At 49.5% G+C, this 19,013-nt stretch overlaps 1 protein-coding gene across 1 annotated transcript in view; it reads left to right on the top strand.

Annotated features, from left to right (window-relative positions):
• LOC147724879 (alanine aminotransferase 2-like) overlaps positions 1-19,013 on the top strand; it is a 386,240-nt gene that overhangs the window by 265,489 nt on the left and 101,738 nt on the right. The window lies entirely within an intron of this gene.

The following is a 19,013-nucleotide window of genomic DNA, read 5'->3' as shown; positions in this document are numbered from 1 at the left end:
CTTAGTTTTGTTCTTAGTTTTGGTATCCTCGAGATACACTTTGTTTGGAACTTGCAAGCGCCAAAACCAAGGGATTCGTGTATTCACGAGAATATCGTATTCGATAATCCTTTGAAGTTTGAAGCTAGACTAGTGAGCGAAGATGCCTGGTTTTAGCAGACTTGGAAACTTGTTTTGTCTTGGTTGTAGTAGGGACTCCCGATTAGAGGATTTGTGTCCTGTTCCTCCGATTGGAACTCCAACATATGAGCTCTATATAAAGCACGGAGTAGGCCCCATCACATACAATGACGTGTGGATAAAATACACCAGAAAAGATGGTGTTTTAAAATGGCCCCAATATGGTAGCTTTGATTCAGAAATCTTAGATAATCTAGAGGTGAAACTGTTCAAGAAGAAAGCCCGGCCGGCGATGTTTGACTCTTTTCGCCTATGGCGCAAGGAAGCCAAACAGAAAGAAATGAAATTAGCAAAGAAGAATAAAAGAGGTATGTCAATGGTACAAGCTGCCGTTGCATACAGGGATAATGAGGAAGAGCAAGAGAGTGAACAAATGCTTAGAAGTAAGAAGCTAGCAGTAGATAAATGCTACCCAGTGTTGCCACGTAGAGGACAAGGATCAAGGAGAAAATTGATAGCGATCCACTAATGTCCCACTTGTTGAGTTCACCACCCCCTATGCACAAGATGCCACTGCACCCCGCGACGCTTTGTTATACCGCGCCCCGGCGCACGAACACCAGTTCTTACTCAAGCACCAGCTCCTCTTCAGCTGGTTTCTACTCCTCCGGCGCAGCCCTCTCAAAGGCAGCCGCCTTCGCTACATACTCCATTTACGTTTTCTGCGACTTCGCCTACTGCTTCAATTGCTTATCCTGATCCTCTTTCTGCTACTGCCTCGACTTCTTGTCTTTTCTGGCACATCTGCCGTTCTGCAAGCTTCTCCTTCTGTTTGACAGAGAGTGGCAAGTACTGTCACTGGTCTTTTCTCACCTTTCTTTGGGTCGCCTAAGACGACCCCTAATACAGAACGCAGACAGTTGTGGAGTTGTGGAGTCAACTGCCTGACTATCAAGAGAGAGAAGTGCTGAATGAGTTAGCACGTAATTGGGTTACCAATACTGCGAAGTATGACACTCAGTCCGTTATGGAAGTCTTCAGTCAGTGGGAAGCATCTACACAGAGATATGTATTTGAACAGATGTGTGTATATCTCTGTGAAGATTTGAAGGGAAATGATCCAGAGTCCAACATGAATAAATTATTCCGTATGCGATTCAAGTTTGGGGAAGGCATGATTGTGGGTGCCGATGTCGAACCAGCAATCGACATGTTATTGTCATATAGGAGTAAGGGAAGCAATTCCCGACTACTGTCTGAGTATGACATGCCAGGTAGGAAGAAAGCGCGACAGTACCCTATGAGAGAAGTTCCTCCAGTTTGGAGGGAAGGTGATGCGAATGCGAATCCAGCAATTCCGCCGCATTTCAAGCATGTATGGGTACATGTCCCTTGGAAAAGATCTGAAGTTTTAGCTCTAAAACAGACATTGCCTGATCCTCGCAAGAATCCTGCAGGGTATTATAAGGAGTTATCACAGACTGCCAGTTCATGTATCATGAATCTAGCAGACATAGACAAGTTGTTTGGAAATGTTGTTCCACAGCCTTTATGGGGAAAGATTCGTCATGCAGATCATGACCAGGAATTAGGTGATACATGGGCTAATATTGCTACTACTGATGCTAGACAAGTTGGTGGCTCCAAGCCCGAGCCTTTAGTTGCAGAACTTCCTGGTAGAATCATCATGTATATGAAGACTTTAATGCCTGAATTGCGTGTGAATTGGGACAAGTTATCTGCGTGCAAGCAGAAGAAAGATGAGAATGTGTCTGACTTTTTCACAAGGTTTGAAGAGACTTTCGTCGATCATAGTAGTCAGGATATGGCTACCGAGGGTGGCCAAAGATTGTTTGTTGACAAATTTGTACATAATCTACTTCCTGAATTATGTAATAAATTGAAAGATTCAGAGAGTGCTTGGGCTGTTTCCACGTCAGCACAGATTCTAGCCACAGCCCAGTACTATGAAAATAGGCGCAAAGACGAGCTAGAGAAGGCAGACAAAAAGACTAAAGATTTGAAAACTAAAGTCCTTCTCCAGCAAGCCTATCCGCCTCGTACTTCTAATCAGCACGATTATCAGCAACCTCAGCAGTATTCGATAAACTCGCAAAGAAATGAGTCTTCTCAGCAGCGTTTACCCTATGGTCCGAATCAGTGTGCGTATTGCGAAGAAGAGGGCCATTTCAAGAATAATTGTCCAGCTTTATTGCGACGTTTGAATGATGTTTCTGGTGCAAGAGGTAGAGGTGTTCAACAGGCTCCCAGAGGTAGGGGTCGTGGAAATGTCCCCCAGAACGCCCGTTCTTTTCCGCCTCAAAGTTCCATGAACAGCTTTGATCAGCAGAATAATGCGTCTTCTAGGACAGCTCAGTACTATGCTGATGACTACTATGCAGAGAACGAGAATGAGGGTAATGATTGCTAGGACAGCCATGGACAAAGAGAGGGAGTTGTTTCAGTTCCAGTAGATCAGAATGGACCTTATGTTGAGGTGATTACATCAGGTGTGTCAGAGCCTTTTCTGCTGGATACTGGGGCTACAAAGAGTTCTATTATGCACTCGAAACTTCTTGGCGCACCTTTGTCTGGTGAAATGAATGTTTCAGTAGGTTTTTCTGGCGCCCCGGTTAGGAACCCGATCTCTAGTCCTATGCCCCTTTCTGTTGGGCCATGTGAATTGGAAGCACCCCTCATTCTTACAACAGGTTGTGGTGAAAACTTGTTAGGATTGGATCTGTTAAAGAGATTATATGCGACTTTGTACTGTTCTCCTTCGGGAGTACAACGTACGCTAGGTAAGAAAGTGGTTTCACCAATGTATTTGTCAAGGGAAAATGTTCCAACAGAATTGTCTTGTCTTCCGGATGTACTTTGGGCTACTGGTTCTAATGATGTGGGTCTTTTGGAAATAGCGCCATATGTCATAACATTGAAAGCCAATGTTAGGTTGCCACGTATTCCCCAATACAAGATCTCTAGTGAAGGTGAAAAGGCGTTGTTAGCGATCATTTATGATCTGATTGAGAAAGATGTCATTGAAGAGACAACGGGTAATGTTTGTAACAGTCCTGTTCTGCCGGTTTTAAAGCGCACTGATCCGTCTCAGCCACCTGTGTACAGATTTGTGATCGATCTTAGAGAAGTGAACAAGATAGTTGTGCCACAGTTTCCAGTTGTTCCTGATATCACTGCCTTATTGACTATGCTTCCAGCTTCAGCCACTTGGTTCTCGGTGATTGATTTGAAGAATGCTTTCTTCAGCATCCCGATTGCCGAGTAGAGCAGAGATATTTTTGGCTTCAATTTAGGAGGCCGAAGCTTCCGCTTCAAACGCGCTCCTCAGGGCTACTGTGAAAGTCCATCTATATTCAGTCAAGCTCTGAAATCACAACTTGACACGATTGTTCTACCTGATGGTTCGACGCTTATTCAGTACGTAGACGATTTGCTACTCGCTGCAGATACTGAGGAGATTTGCAAACAAGCCACTTTGTCATTGTTGCGTCATTTATGTGACATGAAGCACAAAGTCTCTCTTTCGAAATTGCAATTTTGTCGACAAGAAGTGACCTACTTAGGTCACATCTTATCGAAGGAGGGAAGGAAGCTGACCTCAGAGAGAATACAGGCAATTGCAAATTTGGGTGTCCCAAGGACACAGAGAGAAGTGCGTGCTTTCTTGGGCATTACATCATATTGCAGACAATGGATACCAAATTTCTCATTATTGACCAAACCTTTGGTGGCATTAACTTGCAAGGATACACCGAAACCCATTCCATGGTCTGAAGATTGTCAGAAAAGCTTTCACGAATTGCGTGACGCATTGTGTTCGGCTCCTGTGTTGGGTAACCCCGACTACAGTAAGCCTTTTACATTATATGTGCATGAGAAGGAAGGTTGCGCATTATCAGTCCTGACACAATGTTTTGGGGACAAACAGCGTCCATGCGCCTACTTCTCAGCAACTCTAGATCCCGTAGCTAAGGCATTGCCAAGTTGCTTGAGGGCCACTGCTGCAGCAGCTGTCTGTATTCGACAGTCTGCTGGGTTAGTAATGAATAATACACTGATAGTTATGGTCCCACATGCTGTAGACATTTTGCTAAACAGAACAAGGACACAGCACTTAACTAGTGCTCGACTGTCAAGTTATGAGCTGACACTGTTAGCGAGTCACATACACATAAAGAGGTGTGATACACTCAACCCATCCACGTTGTTGTCCATTCCAGCAGAGACAGATGAGGTCGAACGACATGACAGCTGTTTAAGGACAGAGGAAGAGACAAAAGGGAGAGTAGACTTACAGGACACTCCTCTTCCTAAATGTAATGATACTTTATGGGTTGATGGTTCATGTTTCAAATTGCCGAATGGTGATACGACTGCAGCATATGCTGTGACGACTTTGCACATGATTGTAGAAACTGCACATATCCCACACAATTCTGCGCAAGCAGCAGAGTTAATTGCACTTACAAGAGCATGTGTGTTGGCAAAAGGAAAATGAGTGAATGTGTACACAGACAGCCAGTACGCCTTTGGCGTGGCTCACAGTTTTGGACGATTGTGGCGTGAACGTGGGTTCCTGACATCGCATGGCACAAAAATTCAACATGGTCAGCTAGTTAACGAGCTTCTCGAGTCACTGACCTTGCCACTACAAGTTGCGATTGTGAAATGCAGTGCACACAAAAAGATTCAAGATGATGTTGATCGTGGGAACGCATTTGCAGATGAAGTTGCAAAAGAAACTGCAAGGAATGTGATGAGTCGAATGTATGTTGCAGGTCTCGCGAGATGGATTGGTGATGTTGGCATGTGTGAGGACACAATTGAGAGTGTGAAGTCTATACAATCCGAGGCCATTGAGAAAGAGGTGAATGAATGGAGAGAAAGCAAGGGTAGATTGGATGCGAATGGTTGTTGGGTCGAATTATCAGAGCATCAGAGATGGCTTTTACCCGACGCGTATGTGCTTGCAGTGGTGACAATAGCTCATGGAATGGCTCACATCAGCGTGAAAGGGATCTGTAAGCTGTTGGCCCCAGTATGGCAGAATAGTGGCATCCCCAAATGTGCAGAGAATGTGGTCAAGAACTGTATGTTTACAAATGGGGGTGGTGTCGCACACTACTCACACACCGGCGGTGTCGCCCCTAAGGACTCTGGTCAATGTAGGAAAGTGTTCGCGATGCATCATCTTTCGATCTTCTGCTATCTTCGCTGTCTTCGCCATCCCTGGACACGTGTTTCGGGGTATTACCCCTCATCAGCAGGGATAGGCAGTGTTCTGGGGTTGCCGATGGCTGCCAATATCTGCCAGGTATAGTACCACTCCGGCGCGTAGGTGCGGGATCCCAGGCTCGTCAGCCCGCTGCTCAAGGGAGCTTTAAAGTTACAAATGGGGGTGGGGTCGCACACTACTTACACACCGGCGGTGTCGCCCCTAAGGACTCTCGTCAATGTAGGAAAGTGTTTGCGATGCATCATCTTTCGATCTTCTGCTATCTTTGCTGTCTTCGCCATCCCTGGACACGTGTTTCGGGGTATTACCCCTCATCAGCAGGGATAGGCAGTGTTCTGGGTTTGCCGATGGCTGCCAATATCTGCCAGGTATAGTACCACTCTGGCGCGTAGGTGCGGGATCCCAGGCTCATCAGCCCGCTGCTCAAGGGAGCTTTAAAGTTACAAATGGGGGTGGTGTCGCACACTACTCACACACCGGCGGTGTCGCCCCTAAGGACTCTGGTCAATGTAGGAAAGTGTTCGCGATGCATCATTTTTCGATCTTCTGCTATCTTCGCTGTCTTCGCCATCCCTGGACACGTGTTTCGGGGTATTACCCCTCATCAGCAGGGATTGGCAGTGTTCTGGGGTTGCCGATGGCTGCCAATATCTGCCAGGTATAGTACCACTCCGGCGCGTAGGTGCGGGATCCCAGGCTCGTCAGCCCGCTGCTCAAGGGAGCTTTAAAGTTACAAATGGGGGTGGGGTTGCACACTACTCACACACCGGCGGTGTCGCCCCTAAGGACTCTGGTCAATGTAGGAAAGTGTTTGCGATGCATCATCTTTCGATCTTCTGCTATCTTCGCTCTCTTCGCCATCCCTGGACACGTGTTTCGGGGTATTACCCCTCATCAGCAGGGATAGGCAGTGTTCTGGGGTTGCCGATGGCTGCCAATATCTGCCAGGTATAGTACCACTCCGGCGCGTAGGTGCGGGATCCCATGCTCGTCAGCCCGCTGCTCAAGGGAGCTTTAAAGTTACAAATGGGGGTGGGGTCGCACACTACTCACGCACCGGCGGTGTCGCCCCTAAGGACTCTGGTCAATGTTGGAAAGTGTTCGCGATGCATCATCTTTCGATCTTCTGCTATCTTCGCTGTCTTCGCCATCCCTGGACACGTGTTTCGGGGTATTACCCCTCATCAGCAGGGATAGGCAGTGTTCTGGGGTTGCCGATGGCTGCCAATATCTGCCAGGTATAGTACCACTCCGGCGCGTAGGTGCGGGATCCCAGGCTCGTCAGCCCGCTGCTCAAGGGAGCTTTAAAGTTACAAATGGGGGTGGGGTCGCACACTACTCACACACCGGCGGTGTCGCCCCTAAGGACTCTGGTCAATGTAGGAAAGTGTTTGCGATGCATCATCTTTCGATCTTTTGCTATCTTCGCTGTCTTCGCCATCCCTGGACACGTGTTTCGGGGTATTACCCCTCATCAGCAGGGATAGGCAGTGTTCTGGGGTTGCCGATGGCTGCCAATATCTGCCAGGTATAGTACCACTCCGGCGCGTAGGTGCGGGATCCCAGGCTCGTCAGCCCGCTGCTCAAGGGAGCTTTAAAGTTACAAATGGGCGTGGGGTCCCACACTACTCACACACCGGCGGTGTCGCCCCTAAGGACTCTGGTCAATGTAGGAAAGTGTTCGCGATGCATCATCTTTCGATCTTCTGCTATCTTCGCTGTCTTCGCCATCCCTGGACACGTGTTTCGGGGTATTACCCCTCATCAGCAGGGATAGGCAGTGTTCTGGGGTTGCCGATGGCTGCCAATATCTGCCAGGTATAGTACCACTCCGGCGCGTAGGTGCGGGATCCCAGGCTCGTCAGCCCGCTGCTCAAGGGAGCTTTAAAGTTACAAATGGGGGTGGGGTCCCACACTACTCACACACCGGCGGTGTCGCCCCTAAGGACTCTGGTCAATGTAGGAAAGTGTTCGCGATGCATCATCTTTCGATCTTCTGCTATCTTCGCCATCCCTGGACACGTGTTTCGGGGTATTACCCCTCATCAGCAGGGATAGGCAGTGTTCTGGGGTTGCCGATGGCTGTCAATATCTGCCAGGTATAGTACCACTCCGGCGCGTAGGTGCGGGATCCCAGGCTCGTCAGCCCGCTGCTCAAGGGAGCTTTAAAGTTACAAATGGGGGTGGGGTCGCACACTACTCACACACCGGCGGTGTCGCCCCTAAGGACTCTGGTCAATGTAGGAAAGTGTTCGCGATGCATCATCTTTCGATCTTCTGCTATCTTCGCTGTCTTCGCCATCCCTGGACACGTGTTTCGGGGTATTACCCCTCATCAGCAGGGATAGGCAGTGTTCTGGGGTTGCCGATGGCTGCCAATATCTGCCAGGTATAGTACCACTCCGGCGCGTAGGTGCGGGATCCCAGGCTCGTCAGCCAATGGGAAGAGGACAGAAAGAAAAACACGCCCCCGAATCCCAAAATGAGGCTGCGTTTCTCCGAGGCATTAGTGCCTCGTCTCGGAGAAACGTGGTCGTGTGGAGCGCTCCTCTCTTTGAATAAGTATCCTTAGTAAACAAGCTCCTTTTGTATTAACGATTCAAAGAAAAGTTTGTGCATGTCCTAGTTAAAACTCCTTTTTTGGTGATCTGCTTTAACAAAAACAACTCCGATTCAAACTAAATTTCTCGCTCCAATGCTGTATTCTGTTTATATGGGGTAGGGACTCCTGCTGTAGTAATCTTTGCACCCTGCGGGTTTATTGCCTCCCGACCGATGACTGGGTTACGGCGATAGTGGGTGTGAACCGCAGGATCGTTGCTGTTTGCACGGATATTGTGTGGTTTTCGGCCCGCGCGTGCGCTGTTTCCGTATCTCTCCGTCTTGCGCCCAGGATCCACAGAGCTGCTGCTGTCAGCGGGCGCGATAGTGTGTGTGCTGCGCCCGCCCGCCCCGCGCCCGGCCTTTGTCCCTCCTCTCCGGAGCTGCACAGGGCGGAGCGGCGCCACCCTCCCGGCCGCAGCATGGGAGAGCAGCCGCAGCTTGCCCGGGAGAGCCGAGCCCGGGGAGCCGGAGGCCGGGGTGCTGGGTGAGTGACAGGGGCCCTGGAGGGCAACGATGGAGCCGGGGTACCAGAGGAGGGGGCAATGCCAGGTGAGGGCAATGCATGGAGGTGCTCAGAGCCTGTCACTGGATGCAAGAGCAATGCAACGGGAGGGGGCTGGCAGGGTGCAGGAGTGAGGGGGCAATGCAGGGGAGGGGGCTGGCAGGATGCAGGAGTGATGGGGCAATGCAAGGGAGGGGGCTGGCAGGAGTGATGGAGCAATGCAGGGGAGGGGGCTGGCAGGAGTGATGGCAATGCAAGGGAGGGGGCTGGCAGGATGCAGGAGTGATGGGGCAATCAAAGGGAGGGGGCTGGCAGGAGTGATGGGGCAATGCAGGGGAGGGGGCTGGCAGGATGCAGGGGTGATGGGGCAATGCAGGGGAGGGGGCTGGCAGGTTGCACGAGAAGATGGGGCAATGCAGGGGATGGGCTGGCAGGATGCAGGAGTGATTGGGCAATGCTGGGAGGTACTGGTAGACTGGCACTGGATACAAGGGCAATGGGAGGGGGGCACTGCAGGCACGGATGGGTGATGCTGGCTCCCCCAGACAGCACCATGGGGCTGGAAGGGGGGCTTGTGTATTGCAGATGGACACAGGTGAGGTCCTGGCTGTGTGCAGGGCTCTAGGGCACTGCAGATGGGGCAATAAAGGAGGGACTGGGAAATGCCATGGGGCAATGCTGAGGGGTCTGGGGCAACGGACGTGCCTTGGGTGGTACAAAAGAGCAGGCAGTGTCGAGTCAGAGGCAATGCAGGGGTCCAGGGCACACAGGGCCAAAGGCTAGGCGCTATAAAACAGGGCATCACAGTGGGTTTGGGGCACTGCAGAAGTGTGTGCTAGTGACAATGTGACCCCTGCCCCCACCCACGTGTCACTCTGTAAATACCATTGTTATATAGAGGTGTGTGTACATGAAGTTTACGACCGCCTCAGCCCAGCTGAGGTATCCATTGGCTGGTCGTTGCATGCGCACTAACAAGACTGCTGTGCAGGGGCTCGCATCTAGGCGCTATGATTGATTGTAAGTAAATATACAGAAGTGGGGAGTGGGAGCGTGTGCCGGTGCTGACTGTGTCTGAGTGAATATGATACAGGGTGTTTTGGAAATTAATTTAAGGTGATTGTTGGTGGGCGGGGCCTGGGGGGCTGCTGTAGTGGGGGATCTCTTTGGATCTCATGCACAGTCTTCTAGGGGGTGTCCAGCCGGGTCGGTGTAGTGATTGGAAGCGCAGGGGCGTTTTATTTGGTTGTCAGCACAGAGTATCTGGACTTTTAACGCAGGGTGTCTGGGAAAGGCCTTTGCAGGGGATGTAACAGCCCGCACAAGAAGTCTGGAGGCAGCACATAGGGATACTTTATCTGCGGTTGTCGGTGGAGGGAGTCTGGACTGGTAATGCAGGGCGTCTGGGAAAGGCCTGTGCTGCGGATGGGGCAGCCCGTGCAAGGTGTCTGGAGGCGCCAGGATATGTTACCTACGGTTGTAAGTGCAGGGTGTCTGGGGTGTTAATGCAGGGAGGCTAGACTGTTTTTTTTGTTTTTTTTTAAATATTTTTATTGATTTTTGTGCTCAGTATAAAACAAACCATAAACAATCAAGGTATGCAATACAGCCAATCGATCTCGCTGGATACATTACATCGCCATCAGACCCTTCCTGAACCTCAAGAATTACATGAAGTGTCTGCCCATCGAGACCCCTTCCCTCCTCACTCTTTGTATCAGTCGAGTCTCGGTCCCTCAAGCCCTCTAGTTGTTTAGTGGGAACTGCCTCCTCGCCGTGTCTCAGCTTCACGGTGCCTGTCCATTTACCTGGGATCGTTGATCTATCTCCCCATCTATACCATAATATGTTCTCCATTTTCCCCATATTCTTTTGAATTTTTGGGGGCAACCCCTAGCTTTATATGTAACCCTCTCCGCTGCCATGTACAGGTCCATCCCCGTCTTCCACTCCTCTATTTGTGGTCCTTGTGCAGATCCCCACTTCCTAGCGATGTCTTGTTTAGCTACGACCAGGGCCAGGGCTGCAAATATGAAGTGAGGACGGCTTAAATCCACATCACCTGGTATGCCCAGGAGGATACATTGGGTCTAGTGGTAGGGTCTCGTTCAGTACCTTTCCCATTTCCAACATCACTTTTTCCCAATACACCTGGATGAGGGGGCAGTCCCATACAGTGTGATAAAAGTCCCCCTGGTCATGGCCACATTGCAGGCAACACGGGTCGCTCGCTCTACCCATCCTGTGCAACTGGGCCCTATCGTAGTAGACCCTATGTAGGATTTTATATTGTATAAGTCTTACTCTGGACTTGATTGCCACTTCCCGGGGATGCATAAGGGCTGATTCCCAGTCCGTAGTGTCGAAGGGCCCCAAATTACTTTCCCATGTCTCCCTCTGTTTTGTCAGTCGGTCTGGGGCATTATTTATCAAAATTCTGGAGGTGTAAGACACTGCTTTTTCTTGTAGGTGCTCCTGAAACAGTCGTCCTTCTAGTGGTGCGTAGTCTTGCAGTGGGGAGGGGAAGGGGCCCTCCGTCTTCCATGCATGTTTCAGTTGTAGGTATCTATAGTGTTGTGTGGCGCTAAGTCCGAAATCTGCTCGTAGTGTTTGAAAAGTTTTGAAGGAGGTGGCAGTCATTACATCTCCCAGAGTGGATATGCCCAGGTTGTCCCTCGCTTGAAAGAATCATAGTTAATGTATTTCGTGTAGCCATGTGCAATTCCAAAGTGTGGTCTGTCTCGTGGGTTTGCGGTCTCAACCCATGGTCTTGTTTGCCTTTTGCCACAGTATAATAGTCGTCTGGGCGTCCGGAGGCAATCCCGCGTGTTTCTTTCCCCCCTATAGATAATAAAGAGGAGCGTGCGTTCCCATTTTATAGCATTCTAACCTATAAGTGGGGTGGGTTGCTTCCGCGTGAAGCTAGTCTGATATTGGGGTAAGGTGCGTTGCTCTGTAGTATGCCTTAATATCTAGGAGCGATATCCCCCCATTATACTAATTGCGGTATAGCGTGGTGAGGACTATTCTGGGCTGTTTTCCTAACCACAGCAGAGATCTCAGTTCCTCGTTAATCGTGTGGAACACTTGTTGCGCGAGGGGGAAATACTCGTTTTGGAGGGCATACAGGAATTTTGGGAGTGTGATCATCTTGAACATGGCCACTCTGCCTAGTATGGTAAGGGGAAGTTTCCTCCATCGTTGAGCATCTACTTTAAAGGCGAGGAGGATGCGGTGTATATTTTTGTTATAAGACCGTTGCTTGTCCGGTGTTAAATAAATCCCTAAGTGCGTAAAACCATGGTTCGCTATCTGCAGAGTGTGGGGTATGGATGGTCAGTCGTATCCCGCCTTGGGACTGAATATGACCGATTTGTGCCAATTGATGGTGTAACCTGAATACGTGGCGTATGTGTTCAGTGCCTCAAAAAAAATGGGAAGGGTAGTTTCAGGGTCGGTAACATACAGGAGTATGTCGTCAGCGTACAGGGAAATTTTTTCCTCTGCTGCATCTGCTGCTGACAATCTAAATCCTCTTATATCAGGATGTTGTCGCACCACACATGCTATTATTTCTATTGTGGGAGCAAATAGGAGCGGGGAGAGTGGGCATCCCTGCCGGGTGCCTCTCTGTATTGGGAATTCTCGGGACAACCGACTGTTCACTCTCACTCGCGCCATTGGCGCCGTATACAGCAGGCGCACCCAGCTCCGGTACAATCGACCAAATCCGAATCGAATTAGAGTAGCCTCAAGAAAAGGCCAGTGGACCGCAACAAATGCCTTTTCGGCGTCTAGGTAGAGTAGGAGATGGGGTTGCGCGCGGGATAGTGCCTCCATCATCCAATTGTGGGTTTGGCGCAGGTTCATCCGGGTCACCCTTCCGGGCATAAAACCCGTTTGGTCTTTGTCTACCAGGTCAGTAATGACCTGTTTCATGCGTAGGGACAGTACCGTTGCTAGGATCTTCGCCTCCATATTTAGGAGGGAAATGGGACGGTATGAGGCACACTCCATCGGTGGCTTCCCAGCTTTGTGTATAGGAACAATGGTTGTGTGGCGTTCTAATCTAGGATCCTGATCGATACTGTGACCTTATGCCCCTATTCGGCTATAAATCCATTTATTCCCTATATTGGCATAACCGTTCAAGTGCAATATTCAGAAACTCATCTCTGGCCTCACACGAACAGAGCCACATTCCAGAATAGCTTTCTCTGCCACTTCCTTTGCAACCAATTAGTGCAATGACAGAGCAGAAGTTACTATCTGAGATTCCTAGATTAACACTCCGAGTTCTTCAACAAGATAAAAACTCAGCAAACCTGGAAATCCCCGCTTGCTGTGTTTTGATTAGTAATAGAACTCTAATGAGCACTGATAGACGATCACTTCCTAGTGACATCTTTATTGACGTCTTATGTCCAGAAAACTTACGTCAACCAAGGCACCTTTCAGGTATAAATACTACCAACGTTGCCTTAAGCAATGTCCTGTTGCCTGTCGCCTGAAGCTACTGTTATGCTGAAGATATCATAGCTGCTATCGCTACTGCTATCGCTGCTAACTAGTGAACGATGGTGTGGTGAACTTAGGAGCTGAACAGCCGTCCCCCTGCAAGAGCCCAGCAGATGCAAGCTGCCCGCGGACGCTGTCCCCCCTCCTCCTCCTCGACGCGCTGAGAAGAGACGCTGCCTTTCTCCTGCAGAGAAATCCAGCTCCAGCGTTTCTGGTCTACCCTTGCGGGTGACTGGGATATCGAGCCCTGAGGGAGATACCAGACCTCCATCATTCTATTCCAGAGGTATGGTGTTGACTAAACCCTTGAGAGAGAATTCTTGAAGCAAACCTTGGCAAAACCAACTTAACTTAAAGCTACTTACCTACTCCCCTCCCAAGTATTAGGCTTAGGTCAGGTACACTGGGGTAGGCGTAGTTAGAAGCACCAGTTGAGTATTTTAGCCTAATGTATATATGTTTTATTACTTTTAAACCATTGTATGGCTAAGAAACCATATCAATGCTTTTACAGTATTATTTCGCAATACTTATCTTACTGTACGTACTTTTTATAATAACAAGTCTTGCAATTGTGGCAATTCATTTCTCTTGTATGAGAAGAAAGACTGTTCAATAAATGTTAACCTTTTATTGACAAACGCCCTTCTCTCTATTCTCTACATATTGTGGAAGTAATCTGCACCAACCTGACTGAGTAAAATAACTGTCTATTGTTTCACACGACCCTAGAGATTGACTCTTGATCTGAGGAGCAAAGTTGTCATGTTGCACGGTTGTTGGAAAACTGAATCCCTTCTTGTCTGTGCCAGGGAAACTGATCACTTCCTATTTCAGTCAAGAAAGTTTCCAGTGACCTCTGAGCTAGTTGGTAACAAACCCAATTAAGTTTAGCATAGTCAGTGGAGGCCTGGAAGATCCGCACTTCTACGTCGATACTACTGTTTATGTTATTCCAATGCGCAGGGCCTATTGGGAAAATAGGAACTACGCTACAGTTGCTCTGCGCAAATCAGGTGGGAGGGTCTCCTCTTCTATCGCGCCTTTAAATAGGGATAGGAGATGTGGGGCTAGCAAGTCTGATCCCAGTTAAACAAATTCTGCCGGTAAACCATTTGGTCCCAGTGTCTTACCAGGTCTGAGCCTGGTGATAGCCTGACGGATTTCTTCAAGTGAAAGGTCCGCTTCCAAACTGTCCCTGTCTTCCTCTGATAGGTGAGGCACTTCAACCGCCTCCAGATATTCCGTTATAGCCGGGGCCCCCCGCAGGTCCCAGGCTTCATAAAAAGCACCATAGTAAGTGGCAAACGCCTCTGCTATCTCTTTGTCTAGATGTATCTGCGCGCCCGCCTCATCTGTTATTGCCTCGACCCAGCGGGCTTCCATTTCCCTGCGGCTGAGCCACGCCAACAACTTTCCCGACTTATCACTGACGTCATATAACCTGTGGAGCGTAGCTAATTTGTGTGTCTTTGCTTCTTGCGTCGCTATGGCCCTATAGTTAAGTTGCGCGTTCCGCAGACAACGCCTATATTGTTCATTATTGTGGGTTAGGCACATCTTTTCCAGTACCAGAATCTGGGCTTCACATTCGGCCATCTCTTCCCTCTCCTTTTTCTTTGCCCAGGATAGCCTGTTTTGCGCACGGTCCCTGAGGACCGTCTTTTACGCTTCCCAGATCACCACCCCTGATTGGACCGAACCCATGTTTTCAGCGAAATAGACTTTCGTATCCGCCCGAAGGCCATGGCGTAGTTCCTTATTTTGCAACTCCCATGCCGGAAGGCGCCACTCCCCTCTGGGTCTAACTCTATCATTACCGATACTGACCTCCAGTGGTGAGTGATCTGATAGGCCACGGGCTCGATATTCAGCCCCCCTAATCTGTCCCCTTAGGCCAGCGTCACGAAAATGTAGTCTAATCTAGAATACACCTGATGTGCCCCTGAGTAGTATGAGAAGCAAGTGTCTCGCAGGTGCTCTGCTCTCCAGACATCTACAAGGCCTAAGGATTTAGCGAATCGCGCTAAGTGCGTTTCCGTCCCTATCCGTGTGGAGTTCCCGGTCCTGTCAACGTCTGGGTGCATTACGTCATTAAAGGCACCACCTATTACTAGTAGGGCATTCGGGGTTTCAAGCAGTATGTCGGTGACTCCCTTTAAGGTCCTGGCCTGTATCTGGGGGGGCATACACAGATATGATCGTGAATTCGGTCCTACCCCATCGCCCATTGACTCCCACATATGTGCCCTGTTCGTCTATCCATGTACGATGAACCTGGAAGGTGGGATCGTTTTATTAGTATAGCTACTCCTCGGGACCCCGTTGTGTATCCCGCATGTGCTAGGACGGTGTAAGGTTTCCTACCCAGGAAACCACACCTAGTCCCCCGCAGATGGGTCTCCTGTAGGAGCACTATATCAGGGTGACCCGTTTGATATGAGCCTGCACCAGACATCTCTTAATTCGGTCACCTAGACCATTCACATTCCACGTGTAGACCGTGTAGGGGGCTATGAAGTGTTGCCTATCAAGTGATACTGGTGGGGTCATTCGTATTCTGGTGTACTACCATTGACAGTCTTCTGGCAACCCATGCATCATCAGCTATTAGTATGGCATTACCTTGTGGAAACCTAAAGGGAGGCTAGACTGTAAATGCAGGGTGTCCGGTGGAGATTAGTACAAGAGACGGGTTGTTTGGGGATCTTTTTCATGCTCTATTTGTCCAGTTTTTAGTGTTGGTTTCCCTAATATTTGAACAAGCATTGCCTGCAGCAAGCTCAAAAGCATTCACTCTTCCAAACCTTGCAAGTTCAGAAGTGCCCCACTTTGCAAACGAGGGGCACCTTTTTTTTGCCAACCGATTCTCAAATTAGGGGCCATTTTATTCTGGTGCCAGAGCCTGTTTTCTGACCCTGGCCAGCACCTGGTATAGCCCTTGGTTGAGCAAGTCCTTCTGGGGGTGTCTCTGGGGGTGTCACGTCCTGCAGTGCACTCTCCCCCACTGCCCCGGTCAGTGAGGGGGCAGTTGCATAGCACGCCAGAGGAGCGCAGTTATTACTCAGCCCGGGTTGGGGGTGCAGGGGTTTACTCTGCAGTGGTTGTGCTAGCGGCCCCCAGGGCGGGTAGGTTCAAACCTTAGGGTGTGCATAGGGGTGGGCGGTCTGCAGGGCCCTGTCCGAGTCCAAGTCAATCAATCGCTCAGCCCCCCCCCCCCCATGCAGGGCCGACCCCAGACCCCTGCAGCAGTGAGGCCTGCTGGAAGGGGCAGGGTGGCCTTCTACCTGCCCGTCGTGTTCCTGTTTGGCTCCATGTGTGTGGCTCTCTGTGTGTGTGTGTCGGTCTGTATGTGTGTGTGTGTGGCTCTGTGTCCGCTAATACTCTCTACTACTCTCTAATGCTCACCTATTGCCATTGTAAATGACAATACCATGTATTTATGTTTTTAAAAAATGAAAAATGAAAAAAATGCCATTTGCAATGCCAATAGCTCTAACTTTAACAAAGCCGAGGCCATTGCATTGTAAATGCTTGTCTTGCTTACTCTACCAGCAGATCTGTGCTCACCCTCCTCTGTGTTTTATTACCCTTTGCGTGAGCTCAGAGAGCCAACTGCTGTTTTACTATACTCGCCTTATTTTAAGAAAAGCAAAAACAAAGCAAACACCATTTTAATGCTTCCCATTTGAAATTTCGTTGATTTCCAAATAACGCACCATCTACTGGCAGAGACTTCATCTTGCACAGAGACACGAAGGCAACTTTGTGTGGCTCCTGTGTAAAAATATTCCGGCATACTACAGAAAAACCTATTTGAGGGGGTTCACCTTTTTTATTAGTCTCTGGCAGCTTACAAAATACATAGGTGTGTCGTTTTGGGCGAAAATTCTTTGAAGTGTGTGACTGAGATTGCGTTTAAACATCTGACCTTGAGACTCAAAATAGAAAATCTGCAGGGTCTTTATTCAATAATTTTAGTTTATCGACCCACTGCAGCCACCAGTGAATGCAGTAATCTTTCCGTAATGTTGACAACAGCTAGTAGTTCTGACACACTTAGTATTACTTGGAGACCTTAATATTTATTTTGATTCTGCATGCTCACCATGGGCTGATCAATGTAGGGATCTTTGGTCCTTTTACATTTCAGGCCCAGTCTCCCACTACCAACCTCAATAAAAGGCAACGCTTTTGATGCCATTTGTTACAACTGATGGATGATCTTGGGTCCAGCCGGACCAGAATAGTCTCTGAGCCACGATCGAATCAGCAGGGAACGAGTTAGGATATTGCAGTTCTTACGGTCTTGGGGAGCCGCGATCAGATCAGCAGGGCTCGATGATCTCTTCGGTTGCGAGGGAGCCGCGCCAGCGTCAGCAGGGCTCGGTGATCTCTTTGGTTGCGAGGGAGCCGGCAACAGCGTCAGCAGGGCTCAGATCGTTCTTCGTATTGCAGGAGAGCCGCAACGAGGTCAGCAGGGCTCGATAGTCTCTTCGATTGCAAAGGAGCCGCGACAGCGTCAGCAGGGCTCATGTAGTCCAGGATACAACTGATTTGTTCGTCCCAGAGCCACCCTTGATATAGGACTCCCTTCCTTTGATGTCCGGTGTCCTCGCAGGCGGAGGTCTTAGCACCTGGGGGCTGGTTGTTGGGGGTTCCGCCTCGGCTGCTCCTTTCATCCTTTCAAGTGGGGTCTGGAGGGATCCCAAACACTCAGCAGGCCTGGAGCCAGGCCTCAGGGAGGCCGGATGGGTGATCGAAACTCATCTCTCGAGGGGAGGTGGAAGGTGTGATGTAGCTACTCCGCCCTCTCACACTCACAGGGAGAGCTCTACCCCCTGGCTGGGTATGGCGCCGACGGCCGAGGTCGGGCTGGGGCCGGGGCGGCCATCTTAGGTGCAGGGACATGGGCCTCGGCCTTGTTAACCAGGAAAATGGGGCCGAGGACGGGGAGCCCAGTGTCGGGATGTGGGTCATGGCGGGAAGGGTCGGATGGATCAGGGTCATGGGGAGCTGCATGGATCAGGGAGGACCACGCCACGAGGCCGGGTCCAACAATATTCTTTCGGTGGTCCTCAACACTAGGCATAGTTACATGCTGTGTATTAGGAAAAGACACAACAGCACACACACACGCAGATTTACACACACACTTGTGGCTGGTCTCAACTCTGGATCTGGACCATGCTCTTTCAGCTCCTGGGCTAATCATGCACCCAGCTCTATCATTTTCACTCTGACTCCTTCAGTCTTCACTTGTTACTGCTGGCACTCTTTTTTTTGCCTGTTCACACAGATTGTGACTGAGAGAGCAGGGATTACAACATGGCTACACTCCTTTTGCTATTTCTACATTGAGAGTGGAGACAGATGGCCATGTGGCAGACACCATAGTCAAGCACATTGTGTATTGAATGTTATCAGGAGACCCTTTCTTGGTTTGCCTGCCTTCTCCTCTAAGGGTCTGGAGAGGAGCTGTGCCGCCTTCTTTAATCAGCACATTTCCTCTGAATGAACTATATGGGGTTGCCTCCACTGCTGAGAGCTACTTGTAGGGTGCTCAAGAGCCACCATTAATTTATTAGAGATCCCTGGTTTAGCCACTGTTAACTGCTACTCTTAGTTGAAACAAGCATTGGCATAGCCAATAGGTCTCGCTTTTGGGACCTTATAAGTATTAAGATATGCAGCACAATATCCTTGGTGCAACAACATCAACTGTTGCATGGCTAAACACTTATAATGTCCCAAAGGCGAGACCTATTGGCTATGTCAATGCTTGTTTTTAGTGCTGCTAATTCTCCCGGCTCTGAATTGCAGCACAAGCAGTGCGACGTGCATGTTTTATGCCCGTTGGCAAAACTCCATAGAATCTCATGGAGTTTTTATGTAACTCCGCAGAATTCTATGGAGTGAAACTGCGAGTTCCACCCGACCCTAGTATATACACTGGAAAGACATGTGTCACTGATGATGCACTCTGGCACATGTCGTGCAACGGGTATATTC

The sequence above is a fragment of the Lissotriton vulgaris genome, chromosome 4_1, assembly GCF_964263255.1.
Source record: "Lissotriton vulgaris chromosome 4_1, aLisVul1.2, whole genome shotgun sequence".
Taxonomy (NCBI): domain Eukaryota; kingdom Metazoa; phylum Chordata; class Amphibia; order Caudata; family Salamandridae; genus Lissotriton; species Lissotriton vulgaris.
Note: the sequence above shows the minus strand (reverse complement) of the source record. Positions and strands in the feature narration are given on the sequence as shown.